The following is an 18,092-nucleotide window of genomic DNA, read 5'->3' on the forward strand; positions in this document are numbered from 1 at the left end:
AATACCTGTAACACTTCTTTCGCTTACTTTTTGAACACTTCTGTCTCTGAGGAGGCCGTGAACTTTTTAAGGACAGAGACTGGATCCTATTCATATTTGTGTTCCAGAACCTGGCAGTAGGTTAGGCATATATTAGACACCCTGTTACACAGCTGCTGACTCTCTGAAATAAATATAACTTCCATAACCCTTCACAGTGAATTAACTCAACGTATGGTTTCCTTTAAATTAAGCCTCACATGGGATGATAGTTGGATTATGTAAGACTTGAAGGAGAGTGTATTTAAAGAAAAGCAGCACTTGAAAATGTCTTGCTTTTATAGGTGGTGAATGAATATTTCACAGCAGCCGTGGGATACTGTGTCAGCATGTTGGTAACGCAGAGTGGCCAGAGGCGCACTGAATGTTTTTGTGGAGCCCTCTGTAACTGCCTCCCCACTGCTGCGTGCTCTCTAGCCCCTGATTCACTGAAAGAAGGCAGTGTGGTTTACCTGTTGAGTGGAGAGGACTTGGGGCACATTCAGATCTTTCATCAAGGAGTAGATTTTCAGCTACTTTTCCAGTTCAGTTGTTAAACTCATTCCCGCCTGACCTACCAATTGCTGAATTGTTCATTTGTTTATTTATTTATGATGCGTGTCCCCTGGGCTTCAGAACTAGCTTCAAAATGCTACTGCTCCATCTGGTTTAAATAGAGCATGCTAAGAAGAAATGAGAGAAACAATGGGACCTTGCAGTTGAAGGGAAAAAGAAACCTCCTGGCAAACAGGAAGCAGAGAGGAATTCAGATTCTCTTCTTTCTTTATGAGTTTGTCCTGGGGGAGGGAAGCGATTTTTAGCAAGAAGACATGCTTTATAACTGGAAGTTCACATTTCTACCTGCAGTGATCTGATATTCAACATCTGTGAGGTCTGAGTTCATGGAAAACTTTTTGAATCATGTTTAGGCAGGCTAGTCTCTGGGGCCCAGGACAATGGCCTTTGTTCTTCCTTTTCCCATCTGTTTCATTATTCTCTTAGGCACTTCATACGCCTGAATGCAAGCAGCCTTATGAACATTTTGCTTATGCAATAAGCAGGGGTCGGCCTCTTGGCTTTGGGCATCCTGGATTCTCCAGTAAAAGAGCCATTCACCTTGATAATACATTTGTTCAGAGTCAGGAAAGGTGTGGTGATTAGAGATGTGGGCTCTCGGTGTCTATCAGGTCCCCGTTAGAGTCCGGGCTCTGCTGCTCACCACATGGGTGATCATGGGAATGCTATGTTAACCTCTCTGAGCCTCAGTTTCCTTATCTCATAAGTGGAGCTTATTACTCATGTAACAAGCTTGTTAAAGCTTGTTGAGAAGATTAAACAAGCTATGCAAAAGGACTTCACGGTAAATACTTGGAATCATCACCTAGTTTTATAAGATCTGAATGCGCCTTCACTTTCATTGCCACTGGTCCTCACTGTGTGCCTGGAAAGGCATTGTTGGCCCCATCTGACAGAGGGAAGGGGCTCGTAAACCTGAGAGCCCCTTGCCCCAGTGAGTGTCCTCTCTTCAATCTGCCACCTTTGGTTGTGGATGCATATCCTCTGTTCACCTTTTCTAAGGCATGACTCAGAGCTCTTCCTTCTGACAGCGAATCTTCTGAATGAGAGACAATAGCAATCAAATATTTTGGCGTTATTCACCAGGAGAGCCAAAAGCTCTCTGCCTTCCACATTTAAAGCATGAAGAATACTGCTTTAAAAAGCACTGTGGGGCTTCCCTGGTGGCGCAGTGGTTGAGAGTCCACCTGCCGATGCAGGGGACACGGGTTCGTGCCCTGGTCCGGGAAGATCCCACATGCTGCGGAGCGGCTGGGCCCGTGAGCCATGGCCGCTGAGCCTGCGCGTCCGGAGCCTGTGCTCCACGACGGGAGAGGCCACAACAGTGAGAGGCCTGCGTACCGCAAAAAAAAAAAAAAAAAAAAAAAAGCACCGTGCAAGGGTGGTACATGATCTGCTTTGGGTCACATCTTTGATTTGTATTGTTTTTCCCTTCTATTAAAGGAGAAGAGGGTGGGGTACATGTCCTCCATGAAGGAGAGCAGGAGAGCAGTGCAGAGTGGCAGGCTCAGGGCAGCCTGAGTTTTCTCCACACCCTCCTGCCGCTCATGGTCTGATTGCATGTTGCCTGCTGTTCACGAAGGGACTGGAGGGCAGAACAAGGACTCAGCTTCCCCAAGTTGGAAAAGCTAATTAGAAGCTATGTACCCTTCTCCAGACTGTCCAGTGATTGTTTGACAGTATTAAAGGCATGGATGTTTTTGCCAGACAGCCTTTCCTGTGTGCCCTCAGGACCCCAGACCCAACACGGTCAGCCAATCCATAGTCAATTTATTTCAGACAATTTGGAAGAGTACATGTAACAATAATGCACTGGTTACAATAATACAAGCTCTTGTTACAGTCAACTCTTAAAATGAATAATGGTTTAAACGCAATAGAAGTTTATTTTCTTTCTCATGAAGTTCAAAACTTGTGTTAACTGTGGTCTAGGCAGTGATTCAGGGACTTTTTCCATGCTGTGGCCCCTCCATTTTCAACGTGTGGCTTCCAAGGTCAAAGGATTCATTTGCATCAAGCTGGTGGGAGGGAAAGAGAAGTTGAAGGCTTGCTGGGGAAATGTTGTTATAGGCCAGGCCCATTCCATTTCATTGGCCAGAACTCACATTCCTTTGGCCAGAGCTCAGACAGATGGCCGCACCTAATTTCTAGGGTGGAGTCTAGTTTTGTGCTCCAGAAGAGGAAATGAGTTGGGTGAACCAACCAGTTTCTGCCTCGGAACAATTATGACCAACTAACATTTATAAAGCATTTACTTTGTGTCAGGCCTTGTGCTAATAAGCACTTTATCTACATTATTTTTAAATTCATATACTATGTTTTTCACCCATTTAAAGTATACAATTCATTGGTTTTCGGTATATTCACAGAATCGTGACACCATCACCACCATCAATTTTAGAACATTTTCATTATCGCCTCCCAAACCCCATACCCATTAACAATCACTCCCCATTTCCTCGCATCTCCCCGCCCCCACTGCAACCCTACGCAACCACCAGTCTCTTTTCTGTATGGATGGATTTGCCTATTCTGAACATTTCATATATAATAGAATGCTTATATTCTTTTATATAATCCTCACAACAACCGTACAAGGTAGACAGGTTGTTATTCCCATTTTACAGATTTACAGAGGATCCAGTTGCTTAAATGACTTGCCAGTAAATTTAAACCGTGCCTCTCACTGAACTCTGTCATACTGTGCTGTGTCCCAATTATAAAGAATAATCACACCATGATTTGGGAAAGAGATTTTGGGAAAGAGGTGGAAGGGGTATTTGTTTGCTTGCTTTTAAATGAATATCATGGCAAAAAAACCTAACTTTTTCATGGAGGGCTCCTTTACTAAAGTGACATGCACTTAGAAGTCAGAGATATCAAGGTTTAAAGCCCAGACCTACCACTTACCAGGTGCATACAAAGTAGGCACTGCTTAATTCCTCTTGAGTCTTAGTGTCTTTATCTATAAAATGGGAATAATGTTTGCTGGGATGATTGAATGAGATTAGCCTATGTGAAAGCTGTTCCCACAACTTTACGTAGTTGATGCCTTGCCAGTGTTAGTTGTTCTTGCTTAGAAGTGAAATTCTGGCTGTAATTGGGCAGCCACAGAAATTATATTAATGTATCTGGCTCTCCGGGATACTGTCCGGGAAGAAATTATTGTGACTTGGTGTTTTACAGTATCCAGATTATAACCCAGGAGTGGCTGAGATCCTAGGAGGATTTCTAACAATGAGGGTTAGGAAAAAGGGACATATGCTCCAGGATAGAAAAGTATATGCAGATTCTGGTCTGTTGACTTCTGATCTCATCTGGGCAGAACAGTTTGTTAAAGGCACCTGGAAAGAACCAGCTGAGCCAGTGTAAGTTTGAAGTTCCTTGGGAAAGAAGATAAGCTGGCTGAGTTTCTGTAGGCAAAGAGCCAGTAATGAGGTTTCCAGCATTCCATCACATGTCCTTTTCATCACTTTCAGCTCAGCCAGAGACGGCAAAGTCTCAAGACTCAGAGGCCAAGAGTGCCTTTGAGAGACTCATGAAGGTAGCTATGAAGGAGTGAATTGTGCTTTTGTTCCAGTGACCCATTCCCCACTCTACCCTGTCGTTAGCCATAAAGATATTGAAATCTGGGCATGAGAGCACAGAGAAGACCGAGGAGACAGTGGGGAAGTTGTATTGGCAGTGGCTCATAATCATATAGCCAGAAGAGACCATCAGAAAAAAAGGGTCTGAACTCTATGTAGAATCAGGGGCTCATTTCAGCCTTAAAAATCTGCCCTAAAAGCCTCTGGTTCTGCCATTTCCTAATAGCGTGGACAAATGACTTAATCCCTCTGAGCCTCCATTTCCATATAGGATTGTTACCTGGACCGTGACTTAAAATCCTGCACTCCCAACCTGCATAATTCCAGGGGGCTCCACTCACATACACTGGGGGTCAGCATATTGTAACCTGTAATGGGTCAGACACTAAATATATTAGGTTTTATGGGCCATTTGTTCTCTGCTGCAACTAATCAAGTCTGCTGTTGTTGTGCAAAAGCAGCTATAGATAATACATAAATGAATGGGTATGGCTGTGTTCCAATAAAACTTCATTTATGGGCACTGAAATTTGAATATTATATAATTTTCATGTGCTACAAAGCATTTTTCTTCCTTTGATTTTTTTCCTACCAATTATAAATGTAAAAATCATTCTTGGCTTATAGACTCTACAGAATCAAACAGTGGGCCAGATTTGATCTGCAGGCCATGATTTATAGGCCCCTAACATACACTAAAATATGTTCAGTGTCCTCTAGAGAGATGCAGTGCAGTGCCATGATTACTGCAAGGACCAAATAAGAAAAAACATGTAAAGTGATTAGCATAGTGTCTGCCTGTTATAAGTACTCGGCAAATGGTTGTTATTACTATTTGCTCAGTAAAAAAGAAATATATTATCAACTATACTTAAGTAAAAAAATATTAAAACTAAAAAAAAATATATTAGCTACTTGCCAGAAACATCTGGAAAGGGAGACAGTTACATTTTGGTTACTTAACATTTCTACTATATTAAGCTTTTATTATTATTAAAATATATATTAAAATTAAAACTATAAAACCTGGTTTGGACAGGTAGTGACATTTTGAGGCCACCAGTTTTGTAATTTTTTTCCTAATATCCCAGTATTGTCTCTTCAATTTGTAGACATTTTTTAGTATAGTTGTTGGTTGGTTGGGGGATTGGGTTCAGGACTCCTGTGGATACCAAAATTCGAGTATGCTCAAGTCACTTATATAAAATGACATCTTATAAAAACTATATAAAATAACATCTTATGGAAGAACCTGAACAAAACTTTTGGCCAACCCAATACTTGCATATAACCTATGCACATTCTCCCGTATACTTTAAACCATCTCTAGATTACTTATAATACCTAATACAATGTAAATGCTATATAAATAGTTGCTGGTGTGGTAATTTCTAGTCTTGCTTTTTGGAACTTTTCTGGAACTTTTTTTTTCAAATATTTTCGATCCACCGTTGGTTGAGTCATGGATGTGGAACCCACAGATACAAAGGGCTGACTGTACTTGGTCTGTGCTGCTAGGTGCTACATGAATAAATGAGTTTAGGTCTTTTCTGTCTAGGAGCTCATGTTCTTCTCCAAAGTGGGTATATGCATCCTAAGGGTATGCAAGATGGTAGTCTTTCTCTTTATAGTAACTTTTCATCTCAGCCTTTAAATTTCTGTTTTGGTATAGGATTTATAATGTACATACTGTGCCATAGTAATATGGTTGTACATCCTACAATTTATAAATATATAAATATTCAGATAATGGAAGGTGTGCTTATATTTTCTTTAAATGATGTTGACAAAGTTTTGAGAAAACTGGTTGAGAAGGATTTGGTATGAGTGATGTAGGTTCTTATTCAGAATGAGGCAACTGTTTTTAGAACATGAATTAACAGTTACTCTGGTGTCTATTTTGTGGCAGGTGGGAAGCAAGATATTTCACATTTTAAATTTCAGAATAACACTTATAACAGCTGTATGTTAAGTACAATTATCTCCATTTTATAGATGAGGAACCAAGTTCAATTCAGAGAAGATAAGCAACTTGTAAAGGTCAGCTTGAATGAATCAGGACTGTCTAACTATAAAGCATGACATTTACCACTTCAACCTTCATTGCATTGAAGAAGTTCATGAGAAAGGAATGATTATTCTCTGGTATTCCTAAACTCTGAAGTTAGTCTTTTTTCCATCACGTGTACTTAGTTTATTGAGTGGTAAATGGATAAAATTCCACTCCCCCAGAGATCCATGATCAACCCCTTACCCGCTGACCTCTGCACATCACATGCTTCTCACTCTGATTAGAAATCTTCTTAATTAGATATCTCCTAGTCAGTCATCCATCAAGACTCAGCTTAGACTTCACCTCCTCCAGGAAGCCTTCTTGACTTCACCTCCCAGACTAGGTGAGATGCCCTTCCTCTAGGTATCTATAGCACCCTAATGAGTCCTTATAAAATATGCTAGCTGTGTAGTTAGTTGTTATCTGCTTGTTACTCCCTGGACTGAAAGCCCCTTAGGGGACAGAAAATATGACCTTGATTGTATTGACCTCCTGCCATCCAACATGGTAATAAGGTGCCCGAGACATAACAGACTCTCCATGAATATGGAATGAAGAAATTCCTCCATCATTGATTTGCAGTCTGAGATAACTTCGGCAAAGAGATGGGTTGAAGTCTTTATTAAGGTTTCCCAGGATAGGGCAAATTGGTGGACATGAATTAGATTATAGGGGACCAGATAATGGTAAAACAAAGGAAGTAAACTTTTATATGTATGAAGGCTTTTTCTTTCTGGGTTTGTCCTTCTGAAGAGGGTACCTACTCTCACACCAATCAGATTTATATTAGTGATGTATATGATTTATCAGTATATTCCATTTTCTCTCTATGTGTGTTTATATGAGCATATATATAAGCCCACACACATAGTCATGAACATGAGTTCATAAAAATAGATGACCACAATTTCTGTAAACTATCTCATGATCACTGAAAGCTCAACAAAAGGATAGAGTTCATTAACATTCTTCATGTTGGCCCATCTTGCCAAGTCATTCAGTTGCTCTAAATCTCCTTTGGTCCTAAAGCTATATCCCTCCTGGATGCATAAAGCTTTACCTCTTTCTTTAAAGGGAACTAGCATTTACTGAAAGCTTTTGCAATATTCCAGATATTTAACCGAGGTGATCTCATTTAATCCTCAGACGTTTGCACAAATCCACAGGTCCTGAACCCAAAAGAAAATGGATCAAGTCAAAAGCAAGTCAAGAATTTAGTGAAATAGAAAATCTTCACTAAGAAAGAAGGAAGAAGGAGAGGGCAAGACTAAGAAAAAGTCTGAATTTTGTTGAATTCAGTTATGAATGAATATTGTTAAATTCTTACACAAATTTGTTGCATAGCATTATACCAAATTAATTTGTTGGTAATAGATGAGAGTTTATGACCATTAGCACACAGTTTATATATGAGCAGGGAGGGACCTTTTCAGCTGATTGGGAGAAAAGCTTTCTTCTTCCTACCACCAAATATGGCTACATATGAAGGGTTTTCTTACTTGCTGAAAAAGGACAGCATTTGAACAGTTGTTCCCAGATTTTTACATTTCATAGACCAGAAACACTTCAGAACAAACTTTTATAGGCCAACAGAGTTGCCAAATTTTTATCTTGCCAATAAAATGAAGGACATTAAAAAAAAGACAAAAAACCCACGATCTATTTTCATCATCATTTCAGAAATAAAAAGACAACTTTTAATAGCAAAAACAATAAGAAAAAACAAAGAGTAGAAAAGACATAATCTCATAATAAAGAAAGGTCATTTTATCTTGATGAAAAATCACTGCATTCTATTTACTTTTCTCATTCTTTCTAGACCAACAAGGGTTGGGGACCAGCCTCTAAGAACCACTGCTACTGCTATGAGCAGGCTTTAAAGTCACACGGCTCTCAATTTAAATCCAGGCCCTACTTGATTACTAGCTGTGAAACTTGGGGCAAGTTATTCAACTTTTCTGAGCTGCAGTTTCTTCATGTGTCAGATGAGGATGATATCTGACTGTATTAATCCCCTAGGGTTGCCATAACAAAGTACCACAAACTAGGTTGCTTAGAACACCAGAAATTTTTTGTCTCACAGTTATGGAGCCCAGAAGTCTGAAATCCAAGTGTCTGCAGGGCCATGCTACATCTGATGGTGCTAGGGAATGATGTTTCAGACCTCTCTCCTAGCTTCTGGTAGTTCCTTGGCTTTTGGCAACATATCTCCAGTCTTTTCATGCCTTTCTCCCTGTTGCATATCTGTGTCCCAATGACCCCCATTTATAAGGACACCAGTCAGTCACATTGGATTAGGGACCCACCGTACTCCAGTACGACTTCTTAACTAATGACACCTGAGACAATTCTGTTTCCAAATAAGGTCACATTCTGAGGTATTGGGGGGTTAAGACTTCAACATATGAGTTTGTGGGGGGGAAATACAGGTTAACCTATAACATTAACCAAACTCATGGAATTCTTGTATCAGAGTCATTCAGGAGAGGTTGAATATATTAAAAATACAGTAAAGGGCTTCCCTGGTGGCCCTTTGAGGAATTTATGACTTAGGGACAGTAAGTAATTTATGCAAGGATATATAACTAAGAAGTAGTGAAGGACTTCCCTGGTGGCGCAGTGGTTAAGAATCCACCTGCCAATGCAGGGGACCACGGGTTCAAGCCCTGGTCCGGGAAGATCCCACATGTCGTGGAGCAACTAAGTTGTGCACCACAACTACTGAGCCTGCGCTCTAGAACCCGTGAGCCACAACTACTGAAGCCCGTGTGCTACAACTATTGAAGCCCACGCACCTAGAGCCCGTGCTGTGCAACAAGAGAAGCCACCGCGATGTGAAGCCCACACACTGCAACGAAGAGTAGCCCCCACTCGCCGCAACTAGAGAAAGCCTGTGTGCAGCAACAAAGACCCAACGCAGCAATAATAAAATATAAAATGAATAAATAAATCTTAAAAAAAAAGTAGTGAAGATGTGACTTTGAACACATTTACTTAATAAATATTTAAAATATGTGTTATGTGGCTGACTCTGTTTTAGTGCTGGAGACTCAGCCATGAATGAACTAGACAAGGCCCCTGGTTTTACATTCCAGTGGAGGGAAGCAAAAGTTAATAAAATAAACAAATATATAATATAAATTTAAGTAGAGATAAGTATTATAAATAAAAACAAAGTCCATTAAGAGAGTAGAGAATAATGGAGGGATAGAAGATGATGTTCTACACAGGATGTCAGGGGGTTATATCTTGCATGAGGACACATGTGAGCAGAATCCTGACTGTAGTGAAGGAGTAAATCCTAAGTGAAAGGGGAGCCACAGAATGGAACTGAGTAGGGAGTGATGGGGTCTGATTTTTGTTTTAAGAGAACCTGCTTGCTATGTAGTCAGTGATTTGTAGCAAGGCAATAGTCAAAGGAAGGAAACCAGTTAGGTGAGGGCAGAAATCCATGTGAGAGATTATAGTGATATAGAGTGGGGAGCAGAGGTGGAGATGGAGAAAAGATTGGGGATATATTTTGAAGATAGAATTAACAGCAGTTGCGATGAATAAGATGTGGGATATAAGATTTTTTTTAAAAGAGCCAAGAATGACTCCCAGGTTTTTGACCAGAGCAACTTGGTGAACAATTATGCCATTTTTTGAAATGGTATATATCAGGAGTACAGTAAATATGGGAAGGGTGTGGGGACCACAGGTTTAGTTTTGACGGTCAAATGGAGATGCTCAGATGTGGGATGCAGCTGGATATGAAAGTCTGGCATTCAGGGCACAGGCTGGGACTAGAGATCTACATGTGGTGGTCTTTAATCCATAGATGGCATGTAAGCCTTGATACTGGTTGTTGTGGCCTAGGGAGTGAGTATAATGAGAAAGGTCTAATGATGAGCCCTGGGACACAAGAAACTTGAAAGATCAGGAAGTGGAGAAGGACTCAGCAAAGGAGACTGAGAAGGATGAATTAGTGAGGTAGGAGGGAAACCAGGGGGGTCTCAGGAACCAAGTTTAAAAAGTGGTTGACTCAAGGAAGATATAAGTCATTGTGTCAAAGAGCTGTGGAGAGATTGAGTAAACTGAGGACTTCAGACTGGCCATTGCTTTTGTTGGTGAACATGTCATTATTTACCTTAATAAAAGCAACTCTAGTGGAATGGTGAAGGTGAAACCTGACTGAAGTCAGTTAAGGCGAGAATGGGATGTGAAGAGGTAAAAACACCGAGAGTGGACACTTACATTTTTTGTTCTCTGTTATCTCAATTTCTTAGAAGCAGTGAATATAATAGTTAAGAGAGTGGGCTCTGCAGTCTTAGAACTTCAGTCATTTTTCTGATTGTGCCAGTCAGCTAACCTCTCTAGTCACCGAGTCCTCATCTACAAAGTAGAGATAATAGTACAGCTCACTTCAAAATGTCGTGAGGGTTGAGGGCTTCCCTGGTGGGGCAGTGGTTAAGAACCTGCCTGCCAGTGCAGGGGACAGGGTGCAGGGTTTGAGCCCTGGTCCGGGAAGATCCCACATGCCGCGGAGCAACTAAGCCCGTGCGCCACAACTACTGAGCCTGCGCTCTACAGCCCACGAGCCACAACTACTGAAGCCCACGCGCCTGGAGCCCGTGCTCCGCAACAAGAGAAGCCACCGCAATGAGAAGCCTGCACACTGCAACGAAGAGTAGCCCCGCTCGCCGCAACTAGAGACAGCCCACAAATAAATAAATAAGTAAATCTATTTAAAAAAATATTGTGAGGGTTGACTGAGAGATGCAAGTAAAGTTTTAACACATTGCCAGCCCATAATAAGTGTCAGTAAATACCAGCACTGTCACTAATATAAGCAAAGTACTGGTGCAGCTTCCAGGTTCCACATAGTTCATTACGTCTGGGAGCAGTTGGTGGCGTGAGGTGGTAATTATGACAGAATATGTGTTATGATGATCCTTGATGGGGACAGAACAGTGTGTTATAATACAAAAACGATATGAAGACTCATCCACAATAATTTTTCATGGGGTGTTTCATAATGGTGGAATAGCCAGGCAGCAGGGGGAGAATGGCTTTGAAGGGGATTTTGGGGGATGATGGTAGATCAAGAAGCTGGAAGTCATGGAAGGACTTCAAGCCACATCAAGCCATACGTGGATAACCCACATACTGATATTGGAAGTAACCCTTTATCTTGTAATCAGTTATTTATTATTTACTCTTTGCTACACACAGTGTTTACACCTGGCTTTTCTTACCAGTTTAGAAACCCAAGTCCCTCTTCCCCTGACCCTTTAATTATGTTGCATACCTCTGCTTCTACAGTGTCTAGTGTTACGGTCATGAAAGAGGGGGCACCTCATCTACGTATATTCCATATCCCCTAGTAAGATGCTTAGAGGAAAAAATAAACAAGGAGAAAGTAGTCCATATGTGAGCAAATTAAGTTGCCCACTCGGTCATTCTCTAGAAACACAGAGCTAAGAAAGTCTCTCATACTTAATCCTGCATAGCCTGGAAAATTATAGCATCACCTTGTCCCACAGAGGGCTACTGCTGATGTCTCTCAAGGAACATTGATTGCATACCTTGGAGATAGCAGTCTCTTATATGTATGAATTCACCTGGTTGGAACCTGTCAGGTGGCCAAATCCTGGTTTATATTGAGTTAGGACAGGAGTTTGCGGTGGAACTTTTGAGACACAGTACCTGTTTCCTTGCTTGGCACACCTTGACTTAGTGGCAGTAGGCAGCTGTGTGCAAAATTTCATTGTTGTTATGTGGCAGGCGCTTGTTTGAAACAGGTGAAGGAAGCCAAGTTAGTCTCACTGTGGATAGCCAACAAGCTGTTAAGTATGCTTTCCTGGGCTGGTGAGTTCATTTGACTAACAGCAGAAGTGAAGTAGAGAGCTGGGGACCTGAACAGGCAGCCTAGAGCAGAGCCCCTGGGCCTGCCATTCTCAGGCTTTCGGAAAGTCCCCATATTCCTGGTGATGTTCTTCAGTCTGGGTGATAGACCTCTCTGCGGTTGTTCCCCTTTTTTCACCGGCTGGCAGATTCAGTCTTAACAGAATCCTTGGCAAATGGTAGTTGACATGGAAAAAGACACTTTAAGGAGAAGGTGAGGCAGAAATCCATTTTCCAAAAAGAAGTGTGGTAAGAATAATAGCCAATAGTTTTGGGAGTATGCATTATAAACCAGGCACTACATTTTCTTGATGTACTTAATCTTGCAAGGTAAAAATTATTATGCCCATTTTATAGATAAAGCAACCCATGTTACTGTAAATCAGTGACAAGGCTAGGGTTTAAACACAAGGCTGTTTGGTTCCTAAACCTGTGCTCTTCCTGTAATTTCTACTAAAGGCCATAGTAAATAAATCTGCTTGCATCGCCCGTCTGCCCCTACAGTTGAATGTGAAACACTGCTTGGGGGATAGGATGATACGTTTAAGAGTGTGGGCTCTGAAACCAGGTTGCCTGGAGTTGATTCCAGCCCTGCCACTTAGCAGCTGGGATCCTACTTGGATGTGTTAACCTCTATGAATCTCAGTTTTTTCATCTGCAATATGTTGTTTATGATAATACCTACGTCATAGGAATGTTTTGAAGATTAAAGACTAAATGAGGCTGAGCACCTAAAACACTGCCTGGCATATGAGAAGTGCCCAGTAATAGCTATTATCATCAAAAACATGATTTCTAGTGTTGATATTCAGTGAACCTAAAGAGGTTATATTGACCTTGTCAGAGAGGAAACAAAAAGCTCAGGCACTGCTCCTCCATGCTACCTGCCTGTTAATGATTTCTGGCCAATCAATGGTACTGTTCCTGATATCTGCATGTCTCTCGATTTTCAGGGCTTCCTTGCTCTAGAGGTAGCACAGTAGGATAGGATAGAAAGACACTGTTTTGACATCAGAAGACGTGGGGTTTGGGGTCAAGCTCAAATCGTATTTGGAAACTGTGACCTGTGCAGGTCATTTTCTCTCTCTTGCTACGGGTTCCTCATCTGCACAGCTAGCGGGTTGAACTCCCGAACCTCTAGGGCTCCTTGCATCCTCCATTTCTGTGAGCATTGGACAAAGTCACTTAACTTCTTGGGTGGCTCATTTATACTGTAGCACTGCTGAACCTTTCCTGGTTGCTGAGGGGCTCAGGGAGAGTGAAGTGTTTGGTACACTGTGACAGGCTATGCAAATATGAGGGCTGATCTTTACAGAATTATTAATGAGAATTAAACCTGAGTAGTATGCCTTGCTATGTGTGCGTTGGAGACTCAGGGGCTTTCATCCACGTTTTGCCATCTTTGCCTACCCCCCACTGGGTTGGGTGGATCCACCTTAACAAGGTGTGGGGGAACACAAGTGGAGGATGGGGTGCGGTACTGATGGTGGGAAAGCGTCTTATTGGTTAATGCTGGTACATCCCAAACACCGATTACTGTCACTGCTTCTCAGGCTGATATATTTATCAGGATGAGTTACAAGGAAATATATGTACCCCGGGAGAGAAGACGCTGCATGGTCACCCCCTGTGATGTAAAGTATGAGAGCCTAGGAGGGGCTGTTTTATAATTCATCAGGTTTTGCTAGTGAGTTCTGCCGGAGTCTTAGTTATAAAGGCAAGTGTGAACTGGACGGCAGACAGGAGAACCTGGCACCAAGGAGACGGAGAAGCTGCCTTTGGTGCCTCCTGCCTCCTCCCTGCTTTGTTCCAATAATTTTGTGCTCGGTAAGTTCCCTGGCTTTGCAGCTAATCGTTGTTGAATAAGCTTGGCAAATGAATCTGTAGTTTGGAATATGCACTTGCTGTCAGAAGTGTGTGTCAGTGTTTGGGCTTCTGACAAATTCCACAATTCTATTAAATGAGCAAAATATCTTAAAAGATGAAACAAAAGCCGACAAATCAATTATTCACCTTGATCCTTGGAAGGCTGCTTTCTTTGGTTGCTAAAGTTTCTCTGGTTTCATTCTGTCAGTTTCATCTGTTGGGCGAGCTTTGAAAAGAACAAGTCTCTTTGTCACGAAATTGTTTTTCCTAGCTGCCAAAAGGAGGTATGTACAGGGCGGTTTGTCCATCCCCACCCCCCAGCTTACCCTCCCCAGCAATCGGTAAATTCTAAAACAGACTGTTTGCCTGGTAACCAGCTCCAACAGAGCTGAACCTATGCAAGGCAATATTCAAATTGTAATCTTTTGTGTGAACAGAACTGAGGGACTCTGAATAATTGTCATTGTGGAGATTATTGTGAGACTCGGTATGGTGGTAGTCCCTGCGTTTTGCCGGAATGGGATCAGAATGTGAGCAGATTTGCATTTGGCATGCCTGTTGGTGGTGTGGGAGAAGGAGGAAAAGAAAAGACTGGATCGTTATGGAAAGAGCTGTACATCCCACCCGCAGGACAGACAAATGCAGAAAGCATGGCAGTTGTATTTGCGTAACTTGGGGCGGTTTTCTCTAGTTTCCTATTCCTGTTAATAATTACCTGAAGCTGTGTTTTGGTCCACATTTGGGTATGCTCCAGGTCCTGGCTCCAAGCAGAGTGAGCGCTAACTCCTGATCAGCTAGCTGTAGGAAGTAATTTCCTCCTCAGAAGGAAAGAAGAGAAAGCTGTACCTTCCTGGACTCCTTTCTGCCGTGTTGTTTGCCTCTGTCCAAATCTCATGGAAACCAACAGATTGACGTACTTCTTTTTTTTTTTTTTTTTTGCAGTAGCAGATTTAACTGTGGTGTCATATGGCATATTATGTATGGAAAGGAATAGCAAGACATTTTTCTGAATGTTTCAAGTGTGTCTGGCTTGTTGACATTTGCTTTATTTCACTGGCAAGGAGCTACTGTCTTCTGAACCCATAACTGTCTGTCCAAAGCGTTTACTTTATGCATAATTGCACTTTTTCTTTAGATGTGCAGTCTGTAGATCTGACAAGAACATCCTCTTTATCCTCAAGGAAAGCAACTCGTTTTAACATCTCCTTGAAAAAAATATGCATTTTTTCCCCTCACCAGCTTGCTCTTTGCTTTTTCTTGATAAATATTTTGGTCATCAGTACCACTATACTTCTAATAAAGTTGTTTCTTCTTTCCTAGTACACTTTCTGATTGCACCAAAACTTGGCAAATTTGGAATATGGAATGTATCTTTTTTTTCAGGAACACATTTTCCAGGCATTCTTCTTTTGTCCATAAATAGCTTTTCCATATTTTCCATTTCTCTGAATAAGTTCTGCTTAAAGAGCAGAGGAGTGATGTATTATGGTTGGCACTTAGGGGTGTGTAACCTGAGACTTGGTTTCTGATCTACAAACTGGCTGCCCCACAAGGGGTCTGTAAAATGTCTTTTTGTCTTGCGTTCAGCTCAAAGCCTCCGGGCTACAGCAGTAATTATTAAGATAGGAAATTCAGCAAACCATTGCAGGTATAAACCAACATCTGCCTTTGATGGTCTGGTCAGCACGTGATGCTTGTAAAGCTCAGGACACACAGCTGAAGGTTCCTAAAAGTGTTAATATATCTTAATGCCAAGAACAATACAGTTGTAAAGTACCTTTGCGATGTATTGCACGTTGAATTTTACTGTACTACATTTAAAAAAATCTCCTGCTAGAGCCCCTGGTTTATTTTGCAGCAGTACCTGGGTCTTGATTCAGTGTGGTTTTATGGAGAAATAAGCCAATGCACTAATTTCCATAAACTGAGTTTCTTCTCATTTGGTGGTGGTTTTTCCATCTTCCATCTTCTCCACCCACCAAGAATAAGCTCTTTCAATAGCAACAAAAGAAAATTTAGCATGAGTTATTCTCAAATTTACAGCAAGACAAATACGAACTGTGACAAGAGAACACGTACACACCAAAAAGCATGTCTCTTAAAAAAGGGTTATAAGCCAAAGAGGCATGAACATTTTACCTACATGACACATATGATTTTCTTTGAGAGAGGTTGGGGGAGGTAGAAGGGGGCGAGGTTTACAGGAGCTGTTCTAAGACCTGGTTTCAGCAGTCAGCAGATGGAAAGGGCAGGGGCTTTGTGTCTCCATGGTCCCCACCTCACTCTCCTTATCTGTAAAGTTGGGGAGGGGAAGTTAGGAAGATTACACCAGATAGATGATGTATGTATGTATAACCAATGGTGCACTGATTGGCACAAAGGGGACCCAGTAAAAGGTAGTCATTATGGTTAGAAGTTGAATTTTGTAAAATATATTAGCTCATTTTGATGTTGGATTTGAAAGAAATACGCACATTAAATAGGAAGATTATAAAAAATTTTCTTGTTAGCAAGATACACTTCTGTCAGATGATTTTGTTTTTGTTTTTATTTTGGAAACCTAGTAAACACAGAATGATTACCTTTCAGTTCACATTTCACTAATTCTTAGAATGGTATCTAATGTCTACATAATTATTTAAAGAATAAACTTGATGTCAAATGGGGAGCATGGAGATAAACTGATACCAAATAATATTTCATAGCCTTCTAAGTTATTTGACAATGAATAGACAATGAATAGGCCATAATTCCAGCCCTGACATTGCATTAAAGTACCTAATTATAAATATCATTTATTACGCCCCAGGCACTGTACTGTATGTTTTACCCACATTTTCTCATTTACTCCTCATTACAACCCTACCCGGTAGGTGCTATTTTGCTTCTCATCAAATTAGGAAACGAGATTAGAGAAAAGTTTATTTAAATACTACTAATTCAAATTGGCATATGGCAGTGCTAGAATCTGAACTCAAACCTGTCTGATTCTAGAATCTATACTGTAACCACCATGGTGGAATGATTCAATAGGATTTGCCCAGCTCTACATGGCTCCATTTTGGAATCTTGGCCCTATAGTTGCCTTGATTCTTCTCCCCACATACTTAACCTCTATCAGAGTTTAGGGAGTATAAAAAAATGAAGTAGGAGACTTTCATTGCTCTCATTTTTGGTCTGTGCCAATCAAGATCACTTTTTCCTGAGTCATCTTTACAATTCTCACCGAAGTATAAAATTTAGTATTAAAAAGCATGAAATTTTAAAAGGTCATAAATGTACCAAATTCAAGATAAGATCTAAAAGTTACCCTGAATTAGTATTGTCCTTTCACCTGGGCAGCATTCCTCTGGCTTTAGAGGAGTCTCTGGGCCAAGAGGATGGGCCCATTTGGAGCTTGCTTTCTAGACCACATTCAGGGTAAACAGGATCCCAGAATTTCTTCCCCAGACAATCCTGAGCCCACTTCCAAGGGTTGTACTCTGTGCCCACCCTGGGGCATGAGGAAATCCAAGGGGTTGCTATTTGCATGGGGTTAGGGGTGAGGCCAGGGAATGGGACTTTGTTGATCATAGCTTGGACTTGTGAGTTGGAATATCCACACATCTGCATGAAAGGCCTTTTGCGGTGCAGGAAGGAACTATGGAAGAGAAGAGGGGCTGGCCCAGGTCTGGGGGCCTCTATCTGTGTTCTTACCTTGGGCCCCCAAAATGTTAGGCACAGCCATACTCTGCACTGAAGAATGTTTACCTGTACTTAAGAGTAATGAAGCTAAAATTCCAGTGGGTTGGTTTTGTGGGGCTTTTGTTTGTTTTTGCCCTTTTCCCCATTAAACCAAAGGAAATCACTTGAACAAGAAGGTGGTCAAAGCTATGAAGATCTCAGACTAAAAGCTTTTTAAGTTCCATTTTGGAATTGACAGCAACCTGATCCATCAAGGCTGGATACTGGTCTTTTTTCTAGTTCAGAGGCATAGACTGACTTTGGAAGGTGACTTTAGGGTCAATTGGATTAAAACTCTGTCATTTGTCCTTTATGCCATTTGAAAATGTAGTTGCTCGGAGAGCCCAGTGGTAATTTAAGGTGCCCTTTTCTTATCTCTAGTT

General features: G+C 41.3%; 1 protein-coding gene across 6 annotated transcripts in view; it reads left to right on the plus strand.

Moving 5' to 3' along the window:
• The window catches only part of DLG2 (discs large MAGUK scaffold protein 2), a 2,046,181-nt gene that overhangs the window by 1,836,407 nt on the left and 191,682 nt on the right, over positions 1–18,092 (plus strand). Inside the window, exon 1 of one of the 6 annotated variants that reach the window (XM_029208180.1) lies at positions 13,711–13,947. The exons of 4 other annotated variants lie outside the window; for them this stretch is intronic. The gene's annotated coding sequence lies outside the window, so the exon portion shown is untranslated. Of the gene's footprint in view, positions 1–13,710; positions 13,948–14,176; positions 14,271–18,092 lie in introns of those variants that run through there. One more of the 6 variants, XM_029208179.1, reaches the window with a different exon arrangement.

The sequence above is a fragment of the Monodon monoceros genome, unplaced genomic scaffold (assembly GCF_005190385.1).
Source record: "Monodon monoceros isolate NGI ecotype Baffin Bay Population unplaced genomic scaffold, NGI_Narwhal_1 Super_Scaffold_7, whole genome shotgun sequence".
In the NCBI taxonomy this organism is placed as follows: domain Eukaryota; kingdom Metazoa; phylum Chordata; class Mammalia; order Artiodactyla; family Monodontidae; genus Monodon; species Monodon monoceros.